Below are 18,866 nucleotides of genomic sequence, written 5' to 3' on the forward strand. Positions count from 1 at the left end.
CCCAGGAACTCCCTTCAAAAGAACAATAATCATAAAAACTACTGACATCGAATAGAGTCAATAATTCATAAAACCTCTATATTTAAGAAACAATATCAGAGTAGATGTGATTGGTTTATTGTTCTAACTAGGCCTCTGTAGGAACATGTGGGAGGAGTGTATCAGGTTGCAGCTTGACTGGAGGGGGACTCAGATAAATGCTTTCTGAGGCTGGCTTCCCATCTCTCTCCCTACTGATCAGACCAGGGTGCTGCTGCTTTGGCTAGTCGTTAGCCTCAACTCTTTGCTGTAATACCTGTGAGCCGAACCAACCCCTGGATCATCTCTTTGCTCTGCATCACTAGAGCTGGAGGCTCCTTTGAGACCTGTTTCTCCAACTCCAGAGCTACTAACTATTGCCGCACCATCCTGCAATGTTGCCTGTGGGCCAACTCAACTTGTCTTGCCTGAGGTCAGACCTCAGTTGTCTGCTTTCTGGACCTTAGACTGGCAGCCTGAATGAGCTGAAGGACTTTCAGTAAAGTATGTTGAACTGAGCCCTCTGGACTGCTGTGTTGACTAATTAGCCTTTATATCCCTTCTTGCTAAATAAACCTATCCTTTTGAATATGTTTAATCATAGCTGTCCTGGTTTTGTTTCTCTAGAGGAACTGGCATAACACAGGAGGTAACTTCACCTTTCTCTCTTGAAATTTTTGGTGGGTTTGAGCTGCCGGCCTTGTGGTTATTCTCCCAGGAACCCACACATGGCACCACCACGACTCTTTAAACCAGTGTGGCTGAGTCAGTGCTGATTCATGGAGTCTGCATGACCTTGAACAACATATATTTTGATTAGCACCATTAGCTCCACTTGGGGACTCCTAATGCTTGCTCTCCTTGTGCCAGGGAAAGACCAGATCATCATCTCTCCTTCTGAAGTCAGACCAGGCACAATGAACTTAGGAAATAGGAAGACCGATGACATAAGGGAAAACCTGAATGTGAACGTGAGAATCCTATGTTCTCTTTCTTAGTACAATTTTGATTATGTCTTTTCAATGTTTCTTTCTTCCATTTTGCTTCATGTGAGGGCTTTGTAGATTGGAATGCCATTCTGCATAAGTTTACATGAAGAAGGTCTACAATAATTTCATCACCATACGTGGGAACTTAGATTTTATATGATTTTTAAATGTGTAAGCAAAGAATTGTTTTGTGTGGGAGAAACTGGTAATATCAATGGATATATATTTTTATATTACCTTTTACTCTCCTCAATTTAGTATTTAGTTGTAAGATGTAAAAATTAAAATATAAAAATTGTTTAAGAGGTTTCAAGATTTATTCTCCTTCAATGACTTAAAGGAAAGGATATATACACAAATGGGAAGTGCAAAACAGTTTTGCAAATATATTCTTATGGATTTTCATATTAATTTGATGATGTAGTTATGAAGTTTTCAGTAAACCTAATTGACCTACAAAAGTGGCAATAAAACCTGGAGGATAATGCTGATCTTAGTAAGATTGCCTTAGTGCTATTAGTTATGAAAACAAAAATTTAAAAATATTCTATGTGATATTTTCATAAGCTTTGCTTTCCAGCTTTTATATTTATTTTTAAATTGTATTTAATAAAAAATACAATTAAAATTTCTTATTCAATACATCTGAGTCAAATGTTACTTGTGAGGAATGTTCACTTAAATGATAGCTGAAGAAAGTGTCATATTGTTCCTCAAGTGAGTTAATGGTTTCATAAGTAGAGGGCCATTTCCTTACATGGGTGGGATATAGTTGCTGACATGGAGTTGCATAAACACGCAGTACCCGGGGGTAATGTCACAATTTAGGGCTATATTTTCCTTTCACAGTTTATTCCAGTGCTTAAGATGAAACTGATTTGCTTCCCTGGGGCTGGCGTGTGTCTACCTTCCCCTGCTGATCTATGGGTTAACAACACCCAGGGGAAATCTGGCCCACAGCTAAATACGTTTAGTCCTTTATATTGTTACATCCTCTGAAAATCATTATTGACATTTTCAATGTATTTATTAGGCAAGCCTTTAATGTCAACCAACAAGTTGAGGTAGGCATGCTATGTAAATAATTTCTTCTGCTAGACCTCTTTATCATATGACCGTAGAAGAACACATTGTTTGTAGACAGCAAAGAACAGCTATTTATTATAATGATACTTTACATAATGGCTGCAACATAAATATACATTCCCCATTATATCTAAATAAGAAGTTAATATATTCCCTACAATCATGGTAGGACAGATTTTGTAGGATGCATGAAAGAATAAAGTTACAAATCCTGAATTCTCAGTTTAGATGTAAACTTTTGTCAAGGTCTTTAATGTATTCAACCTTAGATTCCCAATTTCTAAAATGCTGGGTGTGGTCCCTGTTATAAAATAAGATGGCAATTATCTATCCACGCCATCACAAAGGCACTCGAGAGAGTTTGAATATCCTAGAAGTCCTGGCTTCCTTATCTCTTCTGCCTCTGTCAACAAGTTTCGGTTGAAGCTGCATGCACTAGCTGTAAGGTCATGTTTTCCCAAGCCTCCTACTGTCTATGGGCAGGGACCAAAGGAACATACACGTTAAGACTCTGACTCTGATTCTCAGTCAGTAAGCTTTTAATTGCAGCAAATATATACATTTGCCCTTCATCTTCATCCACTAACACTCAAATCCTCTCCAACCTTATGGTTTAAGTTTATCAGGATCTACCACATTTATGCCTTTTATCCTTGTTTACATCAATTACTGAAAGAAAATATAGATTTGAAAATCACTTCTTACATGCCATGCAAATATTATACAACCCCCAACTAAATATCCACAGTCACAAATGTTTTACTCTCTACATCTTCCTTTACCTCTTACCCCACACACCCCCCAATGGAGCTCCTTCTGACTCGCAGTTCCACGATAGGACGGGTAGAACTACCCCCAAGGAGTCCCAAAGCTATACGTTTTCAGGGAATCAGATCCTTATATTTTCTCTCTGGTGGAGCAGCTAGTGAGCGTGAATCAATTCACTGTTGGTCAGCATTCATTCTTCTATTCTGTCTAAGACTCATTGTCCGTTATCAGCAAAGGCTCTTACTTACATCATCAAATCCGTCTTAAAAAGTAACCTTTTCCTCCATGTCGCAACTGAAATGTGTATTTCCCCTAAGAAAACTGATTCCGCTACATTTCTCTCAGGAAGGAAATGTTTTCTTTCTGTAGTATTTGAGCTAGGAGGCAGGTTCTCTGCTCAATCCAAAAAACAAAACAAAGCAAAACAAAACAAAAAAACAACAACCTCACTGCTGGTCAATTCTGACCCATACTGGTTCTATAGGACAGTAGAACTTCGCTTGTTGTTTCTGAAATGGTAACTCTTTAAGGAAGTAGTACGTCTAATCTTTCTCCTGAAGGAGCAGATGGTCATTTCTAACTCTTAGCTAGCAGCCCAACATGTCACCCACTAAACTACCTGGGCTCCTCACTGTAGATACAACCATCACAACCGAACTTCATCTCATCAGACTGAGCTTTCACAACCTCTCAGTATTGCAGTTACCTACCAAACTCACTTTACTCTCTCTTTCTCTCTTTCTTTCATCTTTTAACTTTATTGTGAATTAAGTGATTTACAGAGCAGATCGTAGTTTTACCTTCAACAATTCCTACACACCCTGATTCAACTCAGGATACTATCAACACACTAGCATTTATCTCTCTTTCTTCCTCTGCTTCCTCTTTTCATTCTTCTTTCCTCCCTAACCTTCTAAAAGTTGCTTCCTAGTAAACACTACCCCATATATCTTAAGCAGTTGATTATTCTAACACAGTAGTAAATGAGTTCCAGAACTAAAGGTGAATAAGGCTCTTGGTCTTGAGTGATCCAAGGTCAATTGGCATAGCAAAATTCACAAGGTTTCACACCCTACCTTGGAGATTAGTGACTGAGTACTTAAATATCGTGTTCAGCATTTAAGTTACAATGATAAGTATCCATTAATTCTTGATAATATTGACTCCTGTAATATATTAGTCTTTGCTATTATTGATTATTTCAATAAATATATCAACAATCTTATTATATCATGGTTCCTTCAATGTCATTAATTATGTCGTTTCAGTAATGCTGTCCCTCAATCCATTCTAGCCACTCGTAGATGTAATATACCCTTGTCATTTCCCCAAACTGACAACTGCATATAGAAATCACTATCCTGTATAGGTTAGGTTCAAGAAATCTCAAACCGTTTAAACAACACATATTTATTTATTTCCCACAACAAATTCTGCTGGATTTCCAAGCAACTCTTGGAAACGTTTGCCATTTACTGGATTCCGGTGGTACTTTCCTCAACATGTGCTTCTATGAAGGCTGCGTCCTAGGAGAAAAGCCTACAAAGGAATTTGATGCTCTCTTCTGGATGTTTCTAGAACGTGTACTCACACTAGCAACGCAAATCATATGGCTAATAGGAGGGGAATGGAACATTCAGGCCCGGACATTGGCTAGCAGCAATATTGTTTAAAGTAGCTTCCAAAACCAAAATGTCATGTATTCAGCTCTACAAATATTTTCCCAACCTTTCTCAGCTCACTTGCCAAAAGTTCCCAACTACCGTATATACTCGTGTATAAGCCGAGTTTTTTCAGTAAATTTTTAATAGTTTTTGTGGTCAAATTAGTTGCCTTGGCTGATATTCGGGTCGGTTTATACTTGATTATATACGGTATATTATTTCTTTGAGCTATTTGAAATGAAAATTAATTGATCTCACCATGTTTGCACTCTTTCTTCATTATGATACCACTATGGCCAATTGACTAAGCTTAAATTCCATTATCAATCATTACCACTTCCTTCTCTACAACTTCATTTCATCTCATTTGTCACTTATTCGTGTTTTGACAGTTGCTAGATGATGTTCTCAGTCCTGTTTAAGCATGTTCCTCATCCAGCCTATGCCTTTGTTCATGACTGGCAATAACAAAGAGCCATTTTATTGCTTTGCTTCAATTTAGCACCAGAATATTAAACTCGTTTTGTAATACAGTTTGTATTCAAATTACATTTCCTTAATCTATTACTCTTCCACTTTTCTGTAGTACCAAACCCACTTCTTCTCTTCTCATGACACAGTACATCTTCCCTACTCCCACTCTCAATGAAGTAATCAGGACAAGGGCCATCCTTAGCTGTATGCTACCCACCTAGTGGAAACCTGATGGTGTCGTGCTGTAGTGATTATGCTTTGGGCTATGACCCGCAAGGCAATTTGAAACCACCAGCTACTACTCAGAAGAAAGACGAAGCTTTCTATTCCCATGCTCCCGTAAAGAGCTGCCGTCCAGGAAAACCACCAGGGCACTTCCATTCTGTCCTATAGGGGTGCTAGGAGTGCACATCAGCTCCATGGCAGTGAGGTGGGTATTTTTCGTATCCACTTTTAGCATTTATATTCTTCACTGTTCTAAAAATGAAATTTCCCTCTTTCTAAGATGAAACTTTGTTTTAAGCATACTATTCTTTTACTTAAGGTCATTACTTTAGGCAATTTCTCTTCTGTATTCTATATTTTGACATTTAGTTCATCACTGAATTATTATATTATTATACAAAACTTATTGCATATCAAATCTAACTAGCTTTTTTGTGGCTCCACTCTCAAAATATTCCTGGAATTCAATGACTCACCACCTATCCTGCTACCACATTATCCAAATCACAATTCATTCTTGCTTGGAAGTGTTCTCTTGCCTGTGTGCAATAGTGCAATCGGATGATAACTTGGTTTCTCCTTGCATATTTGCCTTAGTTTATTCTTGACAGCAAAAAAAATGATCTTTAAAATTTTAGGTATATTATGTTACTTTTATACTCTGGATTCACTTTCTCCCACAGCATTCCTTTAGCTCTCCTCCCTCTCCACACTGTCCTACCAGAAACTCCTTGACCATTCCAGGCATGTGTGGAACCTCGGGTTCTTTGTATGGGCCATCCTTTCTCCCCAATGTTGTGTTCAGGTGCCTCTGAGTAGGCCATCACGTATTAGCAGAGTACAACTCTGCCATAAGTTTTTCTTTCTTTCTTTATCTTTTCTTTTTTTTCTTAAATCTACAAAGCAGTCTGGTGATGGTCTGGTTAGGGGCTTTGCTCTTAACTCAAAGTACAGCAGTTCAAACCCAGAAACAGCTAATGGGAAGTTGCTGTGGTCGTCTGTTTCTGTAAAGATTGCAACTTTCGAAATCCTATGGGACAGTTTTCTAAGAGGGACACTTTGAGTTTGTTGACTGGAAGAAAATGTTTATTTTTTTGTTTTTAATCTTTGTGATATAAAGCTTTTTCATCAGGTAGCTGCTGGGGGCATTTTAACTACCAACCTGTGAATGGGCTTCCTGCCCTTCAGTTGATTCTGATTCCCAGCAACCCTGGAAACCTGGGTAGAATTGCCTCTGGGAATTCACAAGACTGCAACTGCTTAAGGAAGTGGAAATCCCTGTCTTTCTCCAGCAGAATGGCTGGTGGTTCTGAACTGCAGGCCTTACGCATCATAGCTCAATATGTGACCACCAAGGGCTTCTTATGGATTGGCAACAGGTTGCATACTGCTTGCACCTCCTTGACTTTTTTCTCTGCTTGATATCCTGGAGGAGCTGCCTAGAGCACTCTCTCATGTACTTCAACCTTTCCTCAATTGCCATCTTCTCATAGGGCTCACACTGACCATGCTACTGAAGCTGTAATCCCACGCCATCAGCAATCTTCCTTCCTTCTGCGCTATGTTTCTGCTATTCTTTTTATAGTCATTGGTATTTGAGTTATTAAATTTACTAAATAGTATAATTTATTACTTCTCTTCTCTTCTTTTAAAAAAATATTTTATTGGGAGCTCTTACATATATGATAACATTCCATCAAGCACATATAACAGTATTGTACAATTACTACCACAGTTGGTTTCAAAATGCTTTCTTTCTTTTTTTTTTTTTTACATTTCCTCAAATTAATGTAAGCTCCGTAAAGGCTAAAATTTTTGTCTTTGTTGTTGTTGTCGTTGTTGATATATTGGGGGAATTAGGGAATTCAGTACAACAAACATTTATTGAGTATATAATTGAATAAAATTTGAATACATTGAATAAAATAAATAAACCCCCAATAGACTATGTTCTAACGTACTACAGCCGTTACATAATCAACACCTTTAGACTTTCCCCTTAAAATAAGTGTATTCTGAACACTGATTTAATATAAAATATTAACCTCAATATGATTACTCTGCAAGAGATAATGGTAGATAATTGAGATATTAGTGATAATTGAAATTATTGAAAATGTATACAAGCCTCTCCTGGTCATATGTATTCTGTTCCCACAACATTTCTTTTCTATTGTAACCTCTCTGAACAATTAGAATGGAAACCTCCCTAAGATGTGGTTCCTCTGTCAAGGCTGTTGATGCTGCCCCAAAATACCACAGGGGTTCAGACATTTGATGACTTGCATGAGGAATCTTTCTGGGGAGAGCAAAGCAGGCTTCCTCAACTTGCCCAAAAATGTTTTCAAAGAACATTATCTTGGTACCTGATATTTTTGCATTTACAGTGCTTAGAAGGTAGGGCTGGTGTAGTTTGAGTTTTCTTCCAGAACTTGAAGAAGAAACAGTAGGTTCCTTATAGACCTGGGTATAGTTTGGACGGAAAGGGTGATGCCTAAAAGTTATCTACAGTCAAGTATTAAGAAAAGGAGTTAGAGTACTTATTACAACTTCAGTGAAATTATTTAATAAAGCAAAGTAGATTATTAATATTTATTGTTTCACTTATGGTGCTCGATTTCTGCTCTTCCTTTATTCTCAATATTTTTATATGACTGGAATAAGTACATACTTCATAATACCAACTGTCATTCAAACTGAAATACAGAAGGGAAGAGATCATCCTTTTGCTCTTACATGTCCAATGCTTGTTCCCTAGGCCCAGGGCCTTTCCCTTGGCTTTGTTTACTCATAGATGCTTGCACTCATAGTCATGCACTCATCAAAAACAGAAGTAATCTGGTGATCAGCAATTGTCTGGAAGCCTAAAGCTCCTTGACCGTATCTCTAAGGTAAACAGTACAAGGAAGCATGTATATGTACCTGATCAAGTGACAGGTCTCTAGGGTGTAGGATTCAAATTTTACCTAATGATATTCAGCAACTATCTGATGCTACTCTGTTTTACCAGCCAAAGAAGACAGTGGATACACTGTACTATCTACTCTACTAGTTATCCTTGTATCATTGGCAAAGTGGGGATGAAGGAACTGCTTCTATGTTTTTGAAGATTCTGTAATTTTCTGGCTTAGAATCAACTAGGTGTTTCGGCTATTTGGCTTGTTACAATGATGCTGAAAGGAGAACTTCAGCCAAGGCCAAGAGAAATGAGGGAAGTCACTTGTTCAGGGGTCGTTTATGTGATTATACGGTGCACATAACTATATGGATTGATGTATTCAATTCAATTTCACTTTTCTTGTTCCTTTCAAAATATTTTATTAACCTAAAAGCAAGTAACTGACATTTTAATGTCCAACATCACAATCATTTGTTGTAAAAGACATTTATAATAATAATCTGTAAATTTATAAAACTCAACACTAAGCTAATATAATTAAATTGGAAATAACATCAGTGTGATACAGAAGGTTAGTATGTTTTATGCAATGAGAAGCAAGGACACTGCCAATTTCAGGAGTAAAACCAATGAAAATATAAATATACATTTTAGTAAATGCAATTAACTTGCATTTATTCTCTTTTAAATAATTCCTATATTATTTAAATGGATTCTTATACTATAACATGTTTAAATATTATTCAATATTCAGATAAGAAAGGATACAAATGATACTATTTATTAATTTTATTTTTTCTCTTTCTGTAAATGTCAATCTACCTATCTTTTTATATGGCTAAAATGCATATATAGGTAAAACTTCAGTTCTGTTTTTCTTCAACATTATAAATGCATTTTATTGGTCTTGTAGAAATTATATTATTATTTTAGGAATAAGGTACAATTATTGGCCTCTCCCCACCCAGAGGAAAAGGGAATGATAAAAATATAAAGCACATGGAAGCAAACATACAAACATCAGTGTCTACAACTCTGAAACCAGAATAACTGGTAGGAACATGATATTTTACTCTTAACTTTTGAATTCTAACCCCACCACCCTCACCCCAATATGTTCAATATTCTTTATTCGAGTCATATTTGAAAGGTATCAGTTCTTCTTAAGTTGAATTATTTTATCTTCATCAGTTAAGTATTTCAAGTTGTCTTCAATTTCACCAAGCAAAGTTGTATTATCTGCATACTGCAGGTTGTTAATGAAACTTCCTCTAATCTTGATGCTGAATTCTTCTTCATATAGTCCGATTTCTCTAATATTGTGTTCAGCATACCGATACAATAAGAATAGTGAAATGATGCAACAATGACATGAAACTTTTTCTGACTTTAAACTATCCTATATGCTTTTGTTCTGTGAAATGGCTGCCTTTTGTCTAAGTACATGTTCCACAGGAATAAAATGAAGTAGTCTGGAATTCCTATTCCTTGTAATCTTGCCCATACTGTGTTATGACCTACACAGTTGAATCCCTTTGCGTAGGCCACAAAACACAGCCAAATGTCTTTCTACTTTTCTGTGCTTTCCACCCACATGCAGCGGATAGCAGCAATGATTTCCACAATCCCATGTCCTCTTCTGAATAGGACTTGGAATTTTGAGAGCTCCCTAGTGAGGTAGTGCTGTAAGCATTTTAAAATGATCTTCAGCAAAATTATACTTTTATGTGATGTTGATGAAAATCTACTGCCATCAAGTTGATTCTTACAGTGAGTGACCCTTTAGGGCAGAGGAGGGATGCTGTAAATCTTCACTGTAGCAGACAGTCTCATTTTTTTCCCACCACTGAGTGACTGATGGATTTGAACTGCAGACCTTTGAGTTAGCAACACAGTGCATAATTCCCTGTGCAACCAAACAATCTTTGATATAGTGTCAAGTCCTATATACAGCAAACTTAAATAGGGTTTCTGAGGTTGTTCATTTTTACCAGAGTGGAACAGGCTCCTCTTTCTCCCATGGAGCAGCTGGTAGGCTTCAACAGTGGGCCTTGAAGTTAGCAGTCTCACAGCTATCTGACAGGCTTCTGCCTTACATTGTTCAAAACCATCTGCATTCTGTTCAATTACTTTTCTCTGGATGGAGCACAGAGATGTCTTCTAGGCAGCTTGTCAGATCATCCTTCACCTCCTTGGACAGATTGAGTGGGTGCTCCAAGTGCCACATCCCTTTGTGGGAGCATCTTCATTCGTATTTTAACAGTGCCCTGTTTTCGTTTTCCAATGCCTGCAGTACAACTTCACTTCTTTCTTCAGTATCAGATGTGACTTTTTTCTTAAAAATTTATTACCTCATGGAGGGGATGGACATTTACCAATTCTGTTTATTCTTTCCATCTTATTCTGATATTTCCAGAATTGTTCGATATTTTGCCCAGAGGATTTAATATCACAATATTGATTTTTTTTTCATTGAGTTCCTTCAATTTAAGAATTCGAAACATATTATTCCCTTTTGCTTTTCTTACCTCTGGTATGTGAATCTTTAATTATGACATTTTATTTTGTCATTTTGAATCAACTTTTAAATCTTTTTTGAAACTCTTACTTTATCATGTCACCCATTTCTATAATCACTCTAGGTTTAAGAACACATTTCAGAGTCTTCTGACATGCACTTTGATCATCTAAATGACCGTTTTTGGGTGTATGATGTTCTTGATGTCAATCCACCACTAAACTCAACTTCGGTCATGAGTGCTCTTTCTGTCAAATCTGTCCTTGAGATAGTCTCTAAATTCAGGTGAGACGTACATAAGGTCATTATTTGGGTCTTTTAGACTTCTTTTATTTTTCTCTACCCTGAACTTGAACTTGCACATGATCAGTTGTTTTATCTCTTTTGCAGTAGTCCCTTAGCTTTGTCCTGATGCGTGTAATTAAGCTTTCCCTTTGTCCCTTTGCACAAATGTTGTCCATTTGGTTCGTGTGTGTTTCCATCAGGTCAGAACTACATATATCAATACCATTTACACTGATGGAAAGTAAGCAGTATTTGTAGTTATTAAATTGTTGCCTTGAACATTTTCCCCCTCAAACATCTGACATCATTTATTTCTAGCATCAAGACTGTATTTTGCAAGTACTGATTCTACCCTGTTTTCATTATAATCACTAGTAAATATCAATTAATCTTGATCAATTAGGTGGCAGAAGGGTAAAATCTTCAATTTCTTCATCTTTTTCATCAATGGTTAATGTATACCTCTGGATGATATTAATTGATCTTACCATAGGTCAAATAATATAATGGATATTATATGATCACTGGCAGTGCTAGATTTTAAGGTAGATCTTGAAATGGTCTTTTAAAATAATGCTTTCAGTGTTGATTTGTCATTGTAGGCAGTAGTCCAGGAGAGCCAAATTATGACTTTGTGTACATCCTCAAGGATTTTGCGAGCATCACAAGAATAGAGTTGATGGGTTGAAGAATAAGGACAGAAAATCTGATGAACTGTGGGTTGATATCAAAGACCTCATACAGGGAGAAAACAAAAGGTTATTTAAAAGACAGATAATAAAATATGAAGGTGGATATCAAAAGGGACTCTGAAACTTGCTCTTACTCACACAGTAACCAAGACAAATGGAAGAAGTAGTGGAATTCAAAGGGCTAAACTGAAGATATCAAAGGCAGCTTGAGAAGACAAAGTAAAATATTACAGCGACGTGTACAAAGACCCAGAGGCAGGAAACACCGAAGGAAGAACACCTAGCATACCTCAAACTAAAAGAACTAAAGAAAAACAAGTCAAGGCTTGATTTTCAATACTGAAATATTCTGTAGGTCAAACATTGAATGATGCAGGAAGCACCGAATAGAGATGGAACGGCTACACAGAATTGCCGCATCATAAAAAGTAGTGGACATTCAACAATTGCAAGTGATAGCATAGGATCAAAAACAATGCTATTGAAGAAAGATGTTTAACCTACACCGAAGGCATTCATGAAAAACTAAGCTCCAGGAATTAGTGGAACACCACTGAAATGTTTCCACAAGCTGATCGAACATTGAAAGTACTCACTCGTCGATGCTAACTGGTTGGAAGAGATAGGTATGTGTACCAATTCCATAAAAAAGGAGACTCAACAGAATACACACCTTTTAGAACACCATCTTTAAAAGTAAATTTTGCTGAAGACCACCCAACAGTTCCAGCAATCCATTGGCAGAGACCTGCCAGATGACAGACTAAATCCTGAAGAGCATGTGAAGCAAGGGCTATCATTGTTGACATCAGATGGACGTTAGCTCAAAGCAGACAGTATGAGAAAAATGTTTACTTGTGTTTTATTGACTATGCCAAACGCATTCAACTATGCGGAGCATTACAAACTATGGATAAGCTTGAGAAGAATGAGAATTACAAAATAATTGTGCTCACACAGCCTTCACATGAATCAAGAGGCAGTTGTGAGAATATGAATATGGACACCCCTATGCTCATGCCTCTTTGCATAGTTTTTCTTCCTAGATCATTCCTCTGTTTTCTGTTACATTCCTTCTACCCCACCATCATGCTTGCTTGTTCTGCTTCTGCCTCGTAGTATTTCCTTTCAGTTGAGCCAGCACTCCCAGAACCAGTCTATCCAATTTGTTATTGTTTTTTATTCCATAGTTGTTCTCCTGTCTATGAAATATGGCACTGCTTTTCCATTGTACCTTTCCACCACCTCTTTCTCCCCCCAGCCCTCCCAGGACCGTTGATCCCGTTGCTTTCTCCTTGAGCTAGCTTCCCATGCCTGTCTAGTGTAAGTAGGCACACCAACAATGGCATTGTCTAAATAAATGGCTGACAAATTAAAAAAAGAGAGATAAGGAGAAACCCCCACAAAAAAAATCCCAAACAGAAACAAAACAAAACAAAAACCCAATAGAAATAAACAAACAAAAAACCCACAACAGCCACAGCAAAAAAACAACAACAAAAAACAACATGCATGCTTCCAGGTCTGTCTGCTGACCTTTATGACTCTCTCCCCACTGGTCCTGGGGGAATTCTGGGAACTGCCCCTTCTAGCTTTAAATCTATTTTAGGGGACTCAAGTGGGTTGTGGCTTTGCTTTGCTCCTGTTACTAATCTGTTGTGTTCCTTTCTTGGTTTGCCCTGTTGCAGGTTGGGTGTGGGTTCAGAAGGTACTTACCCCTTGCTGTTCCCCCAGTATTGTCCCCTTTCACCTATGCTCCAGCAAGGAGACAACTGTTGGCCCTACAGTCATCTCTGTGTCTTAGCAGTTCCAGGCTAGGACATTGTCCTCCAGGTTTGGTGTGTCAATATTGGGTCTGGACCGACTGTTCCTTTTCTTTTTCCTTCTTGGTTTGCTTACTTGTGGGCATGATATGCCAACCCTTCACCCCAACTTGTAGATCTAGTGTTGTTCTCTGTTGCACATACTTCTAGCAGAGTGGCTGGTTTAGGTCAGATTGGGGCCTTCCCTGTAGCCCAATCTTTTCATGTATTCCTCCTCATGGTTAGGTTGCCCTCATGGTTTGGTGCGTCCTGTTGGGTTCTGTATGCACACTCCCGATTCTGTGGAGACATAACCAATACTCTCCCCCTGGGTGGGTTAGTGCCCTACACACCCTGAGCCATCTTCTCACTCTCACCCCTCCCCCTTTCATTCTTTCCCTTCCCCGCTTTCCCCTAATTTATGTTGGAGTAGCATGTACCTCCTTGGGTTTGCTCTGACCTCCGCCCAACTCTCTGTACCTCAATACATACATTGTAAGATAAGCGGCTTTGCTTCTGTACCTACTGTATTGGTTATATTTACTTCAGGGGGCTCATGTTTTACTTGGACTTTTGTGATTGACTGACATCATTTAGCATAATTTCCTCAACTCTTCCCACGAAACGACATGTTTCTTGTGATCATTAGTGGTTTTAGGAATGCACAGTACTCCATTGTGTGTATGTGCCAGAGTTTACTAATCCACTATTCTATTGATGGAAATTTAGGTTGTTTCCAGCTCTGTGAGATTGTGAATTGTGCCGCAATAAACATTGGAGTGCAGACAACTGGTTGTGTTCTATGTCTTACCTCTTCTTGGGTATATGCCCAGTAGACGGACAGCTGGGTCATAAGGTAGATCAATTTCCATTTAGTTTACATATTGCCATATCACTTTCCACAGACTGTACATCTCTACATACCCACTAGCAGTGGAGGAGGGTTCCTATCTCACCACATGCCCTCCAACATTTGTTCCTCTCTGATTTGAGTTAAACTCAAGGGTGCTAGATGGTATCGCATGGTGGCTTTATCTCTCTGACAGCTAATGATCGGGAGCATTTTCTCATATGTTTATTGGCCATATGGGTCTCCTCCCTGGTGAAGCTTCTTTTCAGTTCTTTTGTCCACTTCCTCGGGGAGTTAACTGTTTTCCTCTTTATGCAAGTCAGGAGGGTGTTGTAGATAATTAGTAATAAGCGCTTTATCGATTGTTGCGTTGCTAAAAGTCCTCTTCCAGTCTGTGGGTTGCCTTGCTACCTTCCTGGTGAAATATTTCATTGCACACAGGGTTGTATCCTTAGTAGATCCCACTTGTCAATTTAAGGTTCTCCTGTGTGTGTACCTTTCCCTATTGCAGTTAGTCTATGTATACCCTGGGCCAAGGTTCTTAGGTTTGTCCTGATTCCTCAATTGATGGTCCTGATAGTTTAGAGTTTTACTTCTAGGTCTGTGATCCACCTTGAGTTGTTTTTTTTTTTTGTTATTTTTTTTTGTGCATGGGGTGAGGTAGACATCTAGTTTCACTTTTCTACATGTGGAGTTCCATTGTTTCCAGGGCCACTTGTTAAAAAGGGCCTCCGCCTCCCACTTGATGCTTTGGGGAACCTTATCAAAAATCAGTTGTCTGTATGCTGATGGCTTTACTTCTGGGCTTTCTGTTCTTTTCCACTGGTCTGAGTATCTGTCATTATGCCAGTACCATGTTATTTTCACCACTGTGGTGGTGTAGTAAGTGTTAAAATCAAGTAAAGCTAGTCCTCTGACTTTGCCCTTCTTAAGGAGTTCTCTGCTAATTCTGGGCTTCTTCCCTCTCCATATGAAATTGGTGGTAATTTTTACAATTCTTTGAAGAAAGTTGTTGGTATTTGAATTAGAATAGCATTAAACTTATAAAGTGCTTTGGGTAAGATTGTCAATCATCTTTACTGTGTTGAGTCTTCCAATTCATGAGCAAGGAATGTTCTTCCATTTGTGGAGGTCGCTTTTGTTTTCCTGTAGTAGGGTCTAGAAGTTTTCCTCTTATAGGTCTTTAGTTTTTTTAGGTAAATATATTCCTAGGTATTTCAATTTGTTTTTAGCTATATTGAAGGGAATTGCCGTCACGATCTCGTCTTCCATGCTCCTGTCTGATGTATATAGCAACACAATGGACTTCTGTTTGTTGATCTTCTATCCTGTCACTCTTCCTTTTTCCTTTTTCGCTGTAAGTCCTCCCAATCTGGAGCTTTTGGGATATTCAATGTACAGAATCATGTCATCTGCAAATAGTGATAGTTTCATCTCCTCCTCTCCCAGTTGGATACCTTCGATGTTCTGCTGTCTCATATTGTTAGCTAGGATACTCCAGTACTATATTGAATAGGTGTGGGGACAAGAGCAATCCTTGTCTGATCTCTTTTTTTGTTGGATTGTTTTAATCTTTTCTCCATTGATTATAATGTTGGCTGTTGGCTTTTCAAAGATAGCTTTCATTAGCTTGAGGAATTTACCCTCCATTCCTGTCTTCATGAGGGTCTTAATTAGGAATGGGTTTTGGATGTTGTTAAATTCTCTCTCTGCATCTATTGATATTGTCATATGGGTCTTATACTTTTTTTAAATCAATGTGGTGTATAATATTGATGTATTTTCAGATGTTAAACCATCCTTGCATCCCTGGGATGAATCTTACCTGATCGTGATGGATGATGTTTATATACTTTTGTATTCCATTGGCCAATATTTTGTTAAGGATTTTTGCATCTATGTTCATTAGAGATATTGGCCTATAATTCTCTATAACAGTGAGATATTTGCCCTGTTTGGGTATCAAAGTTATACTGGCTTTGTAGAATGAGTTTGGGAGTTTGCTATCCGTTTCAATGCTCTGGAATACTTTGTGAAGAATCAAAGTCAACTATTCCCTGAATGCTTGATAGAATTTCCTCTGTGAAGTTGTCTGGTCTGGCAGGATTTTTTTGTGGGTAGCTTCTTGATAATCATATATATTTCTTCTTTTGTTATGGGTTTGTTGAGGTTCTTAACACCTGGCTGTGGATTATCTAGGGAGGGACTGTTTTTCCAAGTATTTATCTATATATTCATTAGAATACAGTCCTTCATAGTATTTTGTGATTATCCTTTTAATCTCATTGGGGTTTTTATGATTTCCCATTTCACCCCTCATTCTAGCTATTGATGTTTTCTCCTTCCTTTCCTTGGTTAAGCTTGCCAGCAATCAGTCAATTCTGTTGATCCTTTCCTAGAACCAGTTTTTTCCTGCATTAATCGTTTTGCATCATTCTTTTGCCATCCCATTGGTTTAACTCTGCCCTGATTTTTATTATTTCTTTTATTTTACTATTGGAGTCATTGTTCCCTTGATTCTGCTCTAGTTGCAGGAGGTTTGGTGATAATGTGTCAATCATATGCCTATCTATTTTCATATTTGCATTTATTGATATCAAGCTTCCTCTGATAACTGCCTTTGCAGTATCCCATATATTTTGTTATATTCTCATTCTCATTAGTTTCTAGAAACTTTCTAATGTCCTCTCTAATCTGGGTCAGTGCCCATTCATGTCACTGAAGATTGTTATTCATCCTGCAACTGTTTGCTCTTGCTTTTCTGGTCACCCTTTTGTTAATCTCCAACTTTATGGTGTGGTGATCTGAGAAAGACATCTGGATAATCTCTGTGTGTCTGAAATCACTCAGGCTACACTTGTGTCCCAGCATGTGGTCTATTCTCAAAAATGATCCACATGGGCTTGAGAAAAATGTGAATTATTTGCTCTTGAATGGAAAGCTCTATAAATTTCTATCAGATCTCTCTATAACCTCCTTGCTGAGCTTCTTTCCCATTGATCTATCTTTCTCTGATAGCGGTGTATTAAAGGCCCCTACTATGATTGCTGATTCTGTGATCTCTTTTGTCATCTTTTGAATAGTTTGACAAATTTCACTGATCCATTGTTAGGGGCATACATATTGATTATTCTTACTGTTCCCTGATTTACTGATCCTTTGGGCAGTATATAGTTTCCCTCCTTGTCTCTTTTTATGGTTTGAACCTTGAGATCAATTTTTTCAGAGATTAGAATTGCCACCCCTGATTTTCTTGAGTTACCATTTGCCTGGTACTCTTTCTGACAGCCTTTTATTCTTAGTTTGTTTTTGTCTGTGCACTTAAGATGTATGTCTTGCAGGCAACAGATTGCTGGGTTGTTTTCTGAGTCATTCTTCAAGCCGTTTTTCTTTAATGTAAGAAATGAGCCCATTGGAATTGAGTTGTTATTACGATCTGTGAATTCATTGTTGTCATCTGTGCCTTGTGTTTTGGGTGTTTTCCTATCGCCCTTCATATCAGTGTGCTGTATTTGTGTTGGGGGCTTCATTCTTGTCTTCTTTATCCCCAAAGGTCCTGTTATCTTAGTCATTGTTGTTGGCACGTTGGCTTCTGGACGGATTTGGGCTGTATATGGTGGTCTCCTGCTTGTGCTCAGTGGATGTTGACCCTCTGATCATAGTGAGTCAGCCAGTATCTTCCACAGGTTTGGGTGTCTTATAGTATATTCTTTTAGTATTTTTCTTGTCCTGGAAGACCCTTATCTCCCAATCTATCATAATGGACAATTTGTCAGGGTAAAGGGTTCTTGGACAGGCATTCTTTTCTTTCAGGTTTTGGAAGATATTGCTCCACTCCCTCCTCCTCTTCATGATTTTTGTCAATAGGTCTGAGCATTTGAGAGCAATTGTATATGACCGTCTTCCTTTCACTTGCTGCTCTTAAAATGTTCTCTTTTTCCTCAAAGTTGAATAGTTTTGCTATTATTTTTCTTGGTGAGTGCTTCTTGGGGTTTAGTCTAGTTGGTGTCCTCTCTGATTTCTGTATGATTGTTTGATTCTCATTCATTAAGGTGGAGAAGTTTGCTCCCCAAAATTCCTACGCTATGTTTGCTTTAGACTTGATTGTAATGTCCTGCTCAGGTAGACCAATTATTTGAAAATTGTTCCTCTTTATAACATCTGTCATTGATCTCAGGTTATCTTCTGCCTCTTATATTTTCTTATTTGAGTGTACCTCTCATTTGCTGAGGTCTGTGAGTGTCCTCAAGATCACTGATATGGCTTCTGCCTCCTCAAGTCTAATTGAAAATTCTGTGATCTTATAGGTAGCTTCTGCTTCCTCATCCATTAGCACCCCTGTATTTACCTTTGGTGTGTGGATTTCACCCCTTCTATCATTGCATCCCTTTTCTGAATTTTTCCCTCAACTCCTGTATTACTCCTATCTCTTTTTTGTGTTTTGTCTCTGGTTTTTTTGTTGAGTGATGTGGTTTGCTGATGCTTCTTTGACCCCTTTGTGAAGGTAGACCTCATATTTCTGGGAGACTGGGGGTCATGGGCTCTTTCTCTGTTATAGTACGGGTACGGAGGGCCACCAGGAGTGCCGCCACTTCA

Source organism: Tenrec ecaudatus, chromosome 2 (genome assembly GCF_050624435.1).
Source record: "Tenrec ecaudatus isolate mTenEca1 chromosome 2, mTenEca1.hap1, whole genome shotgun sequence".
Taxonomy (NCBI): domain Eukaryota; kingdom Metazoa; phylum Chordata; class Mammalia; order Afrosoricida; family Tenrecidae; genus Tenrec; species Tenrec ecaudatus.